Here is a 9,644-nt window from a genome sequence, read left to right on the forward strand (position 1 = left end):
CAATTTTCTCAGCAACTACTCATTACATATGCTTGAAATTCCAGCACAAATTTTATCAAGGCTGGCCACATGCTTGGATTAACTTTTATATGAATCTTATGTCAACTTTCTATTTATCTGTACATCTGCTTGTAACCGAACTTGTGTATATTAAAACGATAGTGTTTATTCACAACAGAGCGGGTTTTTATTAGTAAGCATTAGCTCACAGAATTCTTGTTCTCACTATGCGTCGAATATAAACTATCTTTACTTTTGAAGCTCGCTTTACAAATATGAATAACGTATTAAATATAAATCAATATTCAATACGGAAAAAAGTTATTTAAGATTTATTGTAATATTGCCTGTGTTAAAAATATTCCGTTTGGCCATAGTGACTATGATGCTGTATTTTTAGAAATCTAAAATTACCTTTGTTCAAGGTTATTGGAAATTTAACAGTTCATTGAAACAAGATAAAATGTTCGTCTAACAATTCACTAAGTATTTGACTGGACTAAGGGGAGACATTTTGTATGTCGATTTTCTACTTCTTCATTATCCAAATTTTGTCTAGGTCGTAAGTTAAATACCATTTGACCAGAAGACTTCATACTTAGAACATCGATAGATGACTTTAAGACGGAGTGTATGCCACCAAAATATTTGACCTTGATCTGTTTCGAAGGTCAAAGTTATACTTTTACATTTAAATAAAGTTTAGGCAGTAGCTTGAATACCCTTTGATACTTCGACTTCAAACTTGTAACGTAGAAAGAGGACATTAAACACAAATTGCAGTGCACCAGAACTTTGACTATGACTCCTTTTTTCTTCAAGGTCAAATAGAAAAGAAGCCATTTGACCATAACTTGGAACATGCAGAGGACACATAAAGGAAGGGTGTATGTGACCAAAATTTTTTACCTTGATCGAATTTATATAAGGTAAAACTTGAAACAGAAAAATAGCCAGCAGGCTATAGCTTTAATACCCTTTGATATTAGGACTTTAAACTTGTAACATAGAAGAAAGATATTCAATACAAGATGAAGACAAGTGTACCAGAACTTTGACCTTGACGCCTTTCTTTATTCAAGGTCAAGTAGAGAATAACATAAGTCGACTAAATGCACATTTGAGAAGTGCATCACCACTCTTGATCAAAAGCATAGAAAACCATAGGATGATAAAAAGAAAACACAATTAAATAAAAATGATAGATATAAGGTAATTAAAAAAAAATTCTTGTAGTAATGGCAGTACTCTGATATATAACTAATGCATCTTGAATACAAAGGGCACCAGGGGATGATACCTCTACACAGCCAGACTGGCAAACCTGTACCCTAAGTATTGAAGATGGTCATTCAAAAAAAATTGTTTAAGTATTATCAGAAATAGTAATTTCAATTAATAAGTACTTAGCATATAATTATGAACTTGATGCAAACTAATCTCTTGGAGTTAGTTCAATAGATATTTAACATTCTATAAATCTGAATATATGCATACCCACATACACAAACACACACTTATTGTTACACATATCCATGCATACAAAAATAATAATTTACATACAAATATATGTATATATTTAAACAAATGGTGCTATCATGTATAAATGTAAATCTGTGATCTTGAAGGTAGCATACAATTAATGTAAAGAAAAGGTAACTTGGATACAGAGGGTACCAGGGGACGATGCCTCTGCACAGTCGATTATATTGGCAAACCCGTACTCTAAGTATTCAAGACACCCATTCTGACTGATTCTGTACATTTTAGAAGGTAATGGGGGGGGGACACATTTAATTTACAATAAAAATAAAAAAAAATAAAAAAAACTTTTCATAGATTTACTAATACTTTTCATACTTCAGCACTCATAATCATTTTACTGATTTGAATCAGTATTTGCACATCCTCATTAGTGATGAGCCAATTTAACTTATTATCACTGTCCAAGTTGTGGAAATTCTTACAGGATTTGTTTATTAATTCATACAAGACTTTTCTTTCATCCTTAATGTGATTACATGAAAGGAGAAAATGTTTCTCATCATCAACTGTTTTGTCATTGCATCTATTGCAGTGTCTTTCTTCTCTAGGAATGCCTATATATCGACCCCTTTCAATATTAAGTCTGTGAGCTGATATGCGAAAACCAACATTGGAGGAGCTCACTGCTTGAGAATAAGACATGGGAGTTTTCAGCTGTTTCTCCATTCTCTCGAGCGTTTCGGTGACATCCATTTTAAATTTATTAAGAGATAGACAGGCATCTTTAATCTCTTCTAATTCTCTTGCACACTGATGTAATTTCTTTAAACAGGCATCATTGTTTTGATTGATAAGGGTGACCAAGTAGTTCATGTCCTTTCCTTGGCTGGCTTCAAGCTTGCCTATTGCATCAGTCATGGAACTTTCAAATCTGTGTAGGTTTACTAGATGCTCGTCACTAAGTTTATCTTGGCTCTGTGCTTGAGCTGCCGTTTTTACTAGTGTTATTTCATCATCAGTTTCGACAACTCTCGACTCGTCTGATGACCGATTTTCTGTTTCCGTGTTTTCTACCGATGAATGTGGAAGTTTCAAGTGAAGAATTTGGCTGAGTACACATTTCAGGATTGGAAAGTGTTTCTCAACGAATAACATGTACTTGCTGCCCTGGGCCCTGATGGTTCCAGTTGTAATAAAAAAATGTGATGTTGTATGCTAGGCTATAGAAGGAACATTGTAGGTAACCCCCCGCAAATTTCTCAGTATCGGGATTTTTTTTTCTTTACCGTTTTCGAATAAAGAGATCAAATTTATATGGTATGCCTAAACTACCATTGACCATGCATGAATTTCCTTAAGAAAAACAGGAACTATATATTTTATCACTCGCGGTGTTGTCGCTGCATGTTAATTCTCACGCACGAGGAATGTTTATACCGTTCATTCTGACTTTGTGATCATGATATGAATTTCACAATACTAGTGAAAATAAGTTGCTGGTCATCCTAATATATTTTCGAAATAAGTTAAATGATGAATAAAATTAAATTTTGCGTCTATGAAATCTGTTAGATCTTGCATATTCCAAATGTCAAAATATTTATGTACGTACTGTAAACGTTACTACGTTCAACATTTTAGCAATATAATAGGAAACTTTGAAATTATTTAGCGAAAAATCTAGCGAGAAGACATATTGATTTTTTTAAATCAATAGTTTTGATTTTACCTCATCTTGACATTTTGAATTTCCTGACTAATTCGTCTACGTCTTTAAAAAGTTACCCAACGTTTTTAAAAGAAACTATTTTCACAAAATTGGCTTAAAAACGTCATTTTCCATATATTTCAATAGTAAAGCGTAAAAAATGTACTAATAACAATACCGCGTTTATATTAATATAGCGTTAAAACTATGTAGGCAAATTTTATAAAAATTGCAGATAATACGCTGTAAATTCTCAGGAACATTATATCAAATTTTCAGGATATGTTTTCTCGTAAGAATTTTTATGCAGTAAACCCGCGATCTATCTTTCCCTCGGGTAGCGCTCAATCAGGGCATCAATAATGACAGTGTTATTAATTATATCTAGTGCATGTAAGTAGGGATTTACAACCGACTCAATATTTTGTCTCGAAAATGTTCATTGATCAGCTAGCATGATTAGGCCGATCTTCGACATTTACAAAATATAATCCATTACCGCTTTGATCAAGCTATATCGAAATTATTTTGGCGATTTCTCGGATTGTTGAAGCAGTAGATCGAGTTTGACGAGGGGACCTTGGTTTTTTATAAGGTAAGGATATATTTTTTTATTTAAAAAAAATAAGTAACGTTAGGTGCCTGTGGCCTTCCCTTCTTCGAAGAATGCATAAATAAAGCGTTTTTACTACCTTTCAACCCTGAAATTTTATGTACGACTGGACAAGGCTCACTTCCCGGAGTTCCGCCAATTCGGGTTGCTTCAATAAATAGTCTCGTTTTCCCCAGACTCTCGCTCTCGAGACTTTGCCCGAGCGAGAGTCTGGTTTGATTCCTATTTAATTTTTGTAACCAGTAGAGGTCGCTAAACCGCTAACAAGATGGCGACTCCCATGAAAATACATGTGAGAATTTACTTTTTAAACAAAGATATGTGCGTTTTTTGTTCCTTGTAAAGCAGACAAAGGTATTTTATTATAAAACCAGATAAATGTAAAGGCGCAGCCTCTGACTTTTTAAAGAATACATATCTTAGCATCGAAGAGAATGTATCAGCCAATGAAAATCCATACCGATTTCTCGGTAAGCCTCGATTTGAAATTACAAAAATTATATAGGAATCAGACCAGACTCTCGCTCGGGCTCGAGAGCGAGAGTCTGGGGTAAACGAGACTATTCAATAAACTGAAGTTATATGTACGACTTGACAAATACCACTTCCGTTGAATCAACCTGGTAAATTCGGGTCGCTTCGATACACTCGCTCAGTAAGTTTTACTTCGTACATGTATTTGCACATTGTCGTATTATTGTGCGTATTTTGAGACAGTCTGAATGAATTAACATGTCATCTCAGCCGCTAAGTAATTGAAATAATTTGATGAACGTCACGGTTTAATTATCAAATTCCAACAGGTATCTAATTTGGGGTGCACATTATTCCTGAAAGCTGTAAATACAATCCACAAGTTCAATTGACCTCTCGATGTACAGTATTATTTTTCATTACGAAGAAAAAAATGCATATTGTCTGGAACTGTGAGATGTGAATTACTGAAACTTCTATATGTAGCATACGTGATGTGTTTCAGCTAGGTACATGTATAAGTAGGGGGTTCAGGTAACCCGAGTTAGCTATGTAATCGTGCCATTTAAACGCAATTAATTGGTGTTTATAAAAGTAATTTTTGCATTATTATTCATATTTATCTAACCAGAAGTCTCTGTCGAGACTGAAGCTCTACTGGTTTGTACTTATTATATAGCAAAGGAAGAGACTTAAGCAGTTGGGAATTGAAACTTTACAACAGCAATAAATAGGATAATGATCCTTGATTAGTCTCGTTATGTTCTTAGTGTAGTCTACTTGCATGCCACATTATATTATAATCAGACTAAAACTGTATTTGGAGTAGCATTTTGAGAGTATATAACAGAAATTTTTATTTTTAGCAACTGTGGCAACACCGTTCATTGAAGTAAAAAACCATTATACAGAATTATGTACCTTATCGTAGTCTACTTGTGTGCCAAGTTATATTGAAATCACACCAAAAATGTAGGAGGTGTAGCATTTTAAAAGAATTTCACAGAAATTTCTATTTTTAGTAACCACAGCAACACCATTCATCGAAATCAAAAACCGATATACCGAATTATGTACTTTAGTGTCACTAGTCTACTTGTGTGCCAAGTTATATTGAAATCAGACCAAAGCTGTAGGAGGAGTAGCATTTTGAAAGAATTTCACCGAAATTTCTTCTTTTAGAACCACGTCAACATCGTTCATTGAAATCAAAAACCGATATACAGATTTATGAAGCTTAGTGTAGTCTACTTGTGTGCCAAGTAATATCGAAATCACACCAAAACTGTAGGAGGAGTAGCATTTTGAAAGAATTTTACAGAAATTTCGATTTTTAGTAACCACGGCAACACCGTTCATCGAAATCAAAAACCGATATACAGAATTATGTATCTTAGTGTAGTCTACTTGTGTGCCAAGTTATATTGAAATCAGACCAAAACTGTAGGAGGAGTAGCATTTTGAAAGAATTTTACAGAAATTTCTATTTTTAGTAACCACGGCAACACCGTTCATCGAAATAAAAAACCGATACACAGAATTATGTATCTTAGTGTAGTCTACTTTTGTGCCAAGTTATATTGAAATCAGACCAAAACTGTAGGAGGAGTAGCATTTTGAAAAATTGTTTACAGACAGACAGACGGACGGACGACGGACGCATTACTATCGCATAAGCTCTTCTGGTCTCTGACCAGTAGAGCTAAAAATTAAGTATAATGAATTTTTTCTACATTGTTTGAACTTTCGCAAGATGTGTGTGTTATGAAAAGTTTGTAATGTAAATTAACCGAGTCGCAGTTGTGCTAAAATTAAATGCGGGGTTTTCCCTTTGATGCATAGTACTGTTATTTTGTCTCCGCGACGTTGATAGCGTCACTTTGATTGGCTTTCCGGGAGGCGATTTTTAAGGAATTGACGACATTGACCTATCACAGGAAAGCTTACATTTTGCAGATTAACATTGTTATTGTTGCATCTTAATGCAATGTGCAGAAGTTTATGTATTTTCGTTTCAAAGAAAAGAGGTCAATTTTACTACGGTAAGTAATCGAAAAAATTTTATGCAACATACACTATTAGAAAGCTGAGAAAATTTCGCATCTAAATTTTGTAGTTCTGTAATCATTTCCGAAATTAATTCACCCGGATTCCACTCAAAAGTCGTCACCCGACGCGCACTTTTGAACAGTTTCTAAGTACCTTAATCTATGCATAGTTTGTATCGTAAGATCACAAGAGAAAATAGAAAATGTGAGATTAAATAATATTAGACTTAATGGAAAAAAAATCCATGAAGACTATGGTCATTACCTACTACATATAAGAAAGAACCTATAAAAGACGGTCTCTGATATAAATCATTAAATGTACAAATTTGATTCTGTAACCAGGATTTCCTCTGAATTCTGAACTACTGTTGAAAAATACGAAGTTCTAATGTGATAAAAGAAAATGTTTATTTATTGTTTTACTGATAACTATAAAAAATATTTATAATTTTGTTATGAAGATGATATACTTTGTGGTTAATTTTTTTTCAGTGAGAATGTACAGTTAGACTTCGGGAAAATGCTAGGATCATTCCATATATCATAATTATGGTACCTGTTGGAAGTTTAAGCAAAAACTTAACATCCAACTTGTCCAGGAAGCATGGATAATTTAGACTGAATATTTACAATTAGTAATTGATACAGAAAATTTGATATGTATTTTAAAGATCTATATAAATTCAAAATAAAGTTGTGACTTTACTGTAGGACATATATAAATATGCTTTTTTCCCCAGTCTTTGCCAATTTCATAATATTGACATCTTTCTTCTTTGCGATGTCCAGACAGAACTCTGTCGTTTAGTGACCATATTTTGTTAAGATTACTGTCTTTATAAATATTTTATAAGAAATAAATTGTAAAAAATAAATAAAATTTCATTATTTATTCCTAGCTTACATGATTTTGAAAGCATTTTATCAATAAGTCTGTGTTGGCCATTTTAACTATTGGCGGCCATATTGGATATTTTGCCGCCATCTTGGATATTTTTAAGCTGGCGTGGAAATAGAAAATTAGGGCTTGCATAGACCTTTCCGAAAATATATAGTTTGCCATATTTCCAAATCAAATTAGACTCTATCCTTAAAAAATTATCTAGATTTAACGGATTTTTCTTCCTTTTATATGCCATCATTTAGTTATCTTATATAGCTAAATTTTCTTACATAAAACAGCAGTACTTACAACATTGATAATTTCATAACTTCAGTTCTACTTGGAATTTTTTCACCAAGTAAAGTTTTATATATTTCTTAATGTGTCCATGTTCGTGCTAGAATACATTTATTTGAATATATCTCATCAATAATTTTACCTGAACCCCCTAGTATATGGGAAACGGCCAAACTACTTGTTATGCCTCCCCCTCCCCACTAAAACGCTATGCATTTTGATTTTTGTTAAAAATAGATACACGCCCCCACCCCGACAATTTTGTTAAAAAAATTGTGCTGAAAAACATTTTCTTTTCTTTATCCAATTTTAAACTTTACTACGCCAAATAAGGTATCCTTGTTATGCCCTCCCCCCTCCCCTAACCAAGTCGACATGCACTTTGCATTTTGTAAAAAATGGATCACCTACAACACCCCCTAATAATTTTGTCAAAAGTAAGGGAGTTGATCCTAACGTTGCGGGTTCGAATCCCACTTTGGGACGTGTAGATCGGTCCTTCAAAGAGACCGTGTAAACCAAGGGCCCATGTCCTAATAGGTGCTGGCACAAAAATATCCCTCACTGATCAGTAACTGCCAGTGCCTTTTTTAGGAAAAAAATATGCAGCTCTACACAGACAAGCCTTCACATGATCAAAAAATTCTTGAGAGGGACATTAAACATGATACGTTGTGCTACACTGTATCAATCTTTAATATTGTTTAACGTCCCTTTGGAGATTTTATCTTTACCAGTGATGTTCCTGTCGCGAGGGGATGCTCCACTTAGTGGTGCCCTTGTTTTCAGCTGTACATTGCCTGAATTATCTACATACAATTACATGTAGCTTTTGCCTTTATCTAAAGTAGCTTAATCATGTTAATGTGAAATATTGCAAAAAAACCTCTAAATAAGGCTATTATAAGTTGCTTAATAAACCAACAGCTGATAATTTACGACATAACTAATCACACTGCTTGTACTGGACATTTTATATTATATTAAATAAATTGTAAAGGTTACTCTGACTTGTGGGTTCACATACTAACAAAGTACTTGACTCTTTTTTTCATTAATTTCAAATTATGTTAGAAATGTAATCCTCTGAAAAAAGAAACAAATATTTAAATGCGGTATGCAGCTCTTTTTTATTTTCTTATCCATATAAAGTGTGAAGTGCGAAAGTGGGTGGGTGTGAAAATTTTTTCTGTGCAATACTTAATTTAATGTATTTACATGCGATTGTATTCAAAGCACGGAAATAAAAGCATTTAAAAAAACTGAACATAAGCATGTCCGCAGCAGGATCTTTCTGCATCAGATGAACAAAAGTAATGACAAAAATGCTGAAAATTTATATGAAAACAGATTCTTGAAGTACATTCGTTTGGCATATTTTCAAAACCTGCATTATTTTCGTAGTGAGTGTCGTGCACAAATGAAAAAGTGTTTCTTATAAAATTGATGTGTGTGAATGTGGATGAAGATGATTTTTTGCTTGAAAGTCAATGCGAGTGCCCTGCGGGCATTGGTCCAACAGCCCATTGCAAGCATGTTTGCACACTTTTATTTGCACTTACCAAATTCTCCTCCTCTAAAGAAATTCTAACATGTACACAACAAATTCAGACATTTGATCACTGCAAAAAAAAATATGCAAGTCCAATAAAAGCTGAAGACATTCCTTTAGCAAGATCAGACATTGATGAGAATGATGATCCTTGTCCACATAAGTTTAGAAAAGAAGTTTACAATGATTTCTTCAGAAACAGGTGCATAAATCATTCAGCAGTAAACAATCTACCAATTTCACAGCTATTTTCACCAGCAAATACTTCAGCAGTAGACTTTGATTATGATTACTCTTCAGAAAAACTCTCCGAAATATGGCTAAGACAACAGAGCATTTCTAACATTTGCCAGATGAAATAGAATTGATTGAAAAACAGACAAAAGGACAGTCTTAAAACAAACTGTGGTTGACAGAGAGGTGCAAAAGACTCCATTCTTCAAGATATGGTCGAACCTGTAAGGCTGCAGATAGAACTGTCCACGTGAAACTGGCACAGTCGTTGACTGTGTCGCATCTGATACATGCTGCACCCATACTACATGCGCAGCTGAATCTGTGCCTTACAAAAGTACACAGAG

This window comes from Saccostrea cucullata, unplaced genomic scaffold (assembly GCF_032062105.1).
Source record: "Saccostrea cucullata isolate Sc308-1 unplaced genomic scaffold, CSIRO_AGI_Scuc_v1 ctg1149, whole genome shotgun sequence".
NCBI lineage: Eukaryota > Metazoa > Mollusca > Bivalvia > Ostreida > Ostreidae > Saccostrea > Saccostrea cuccullata.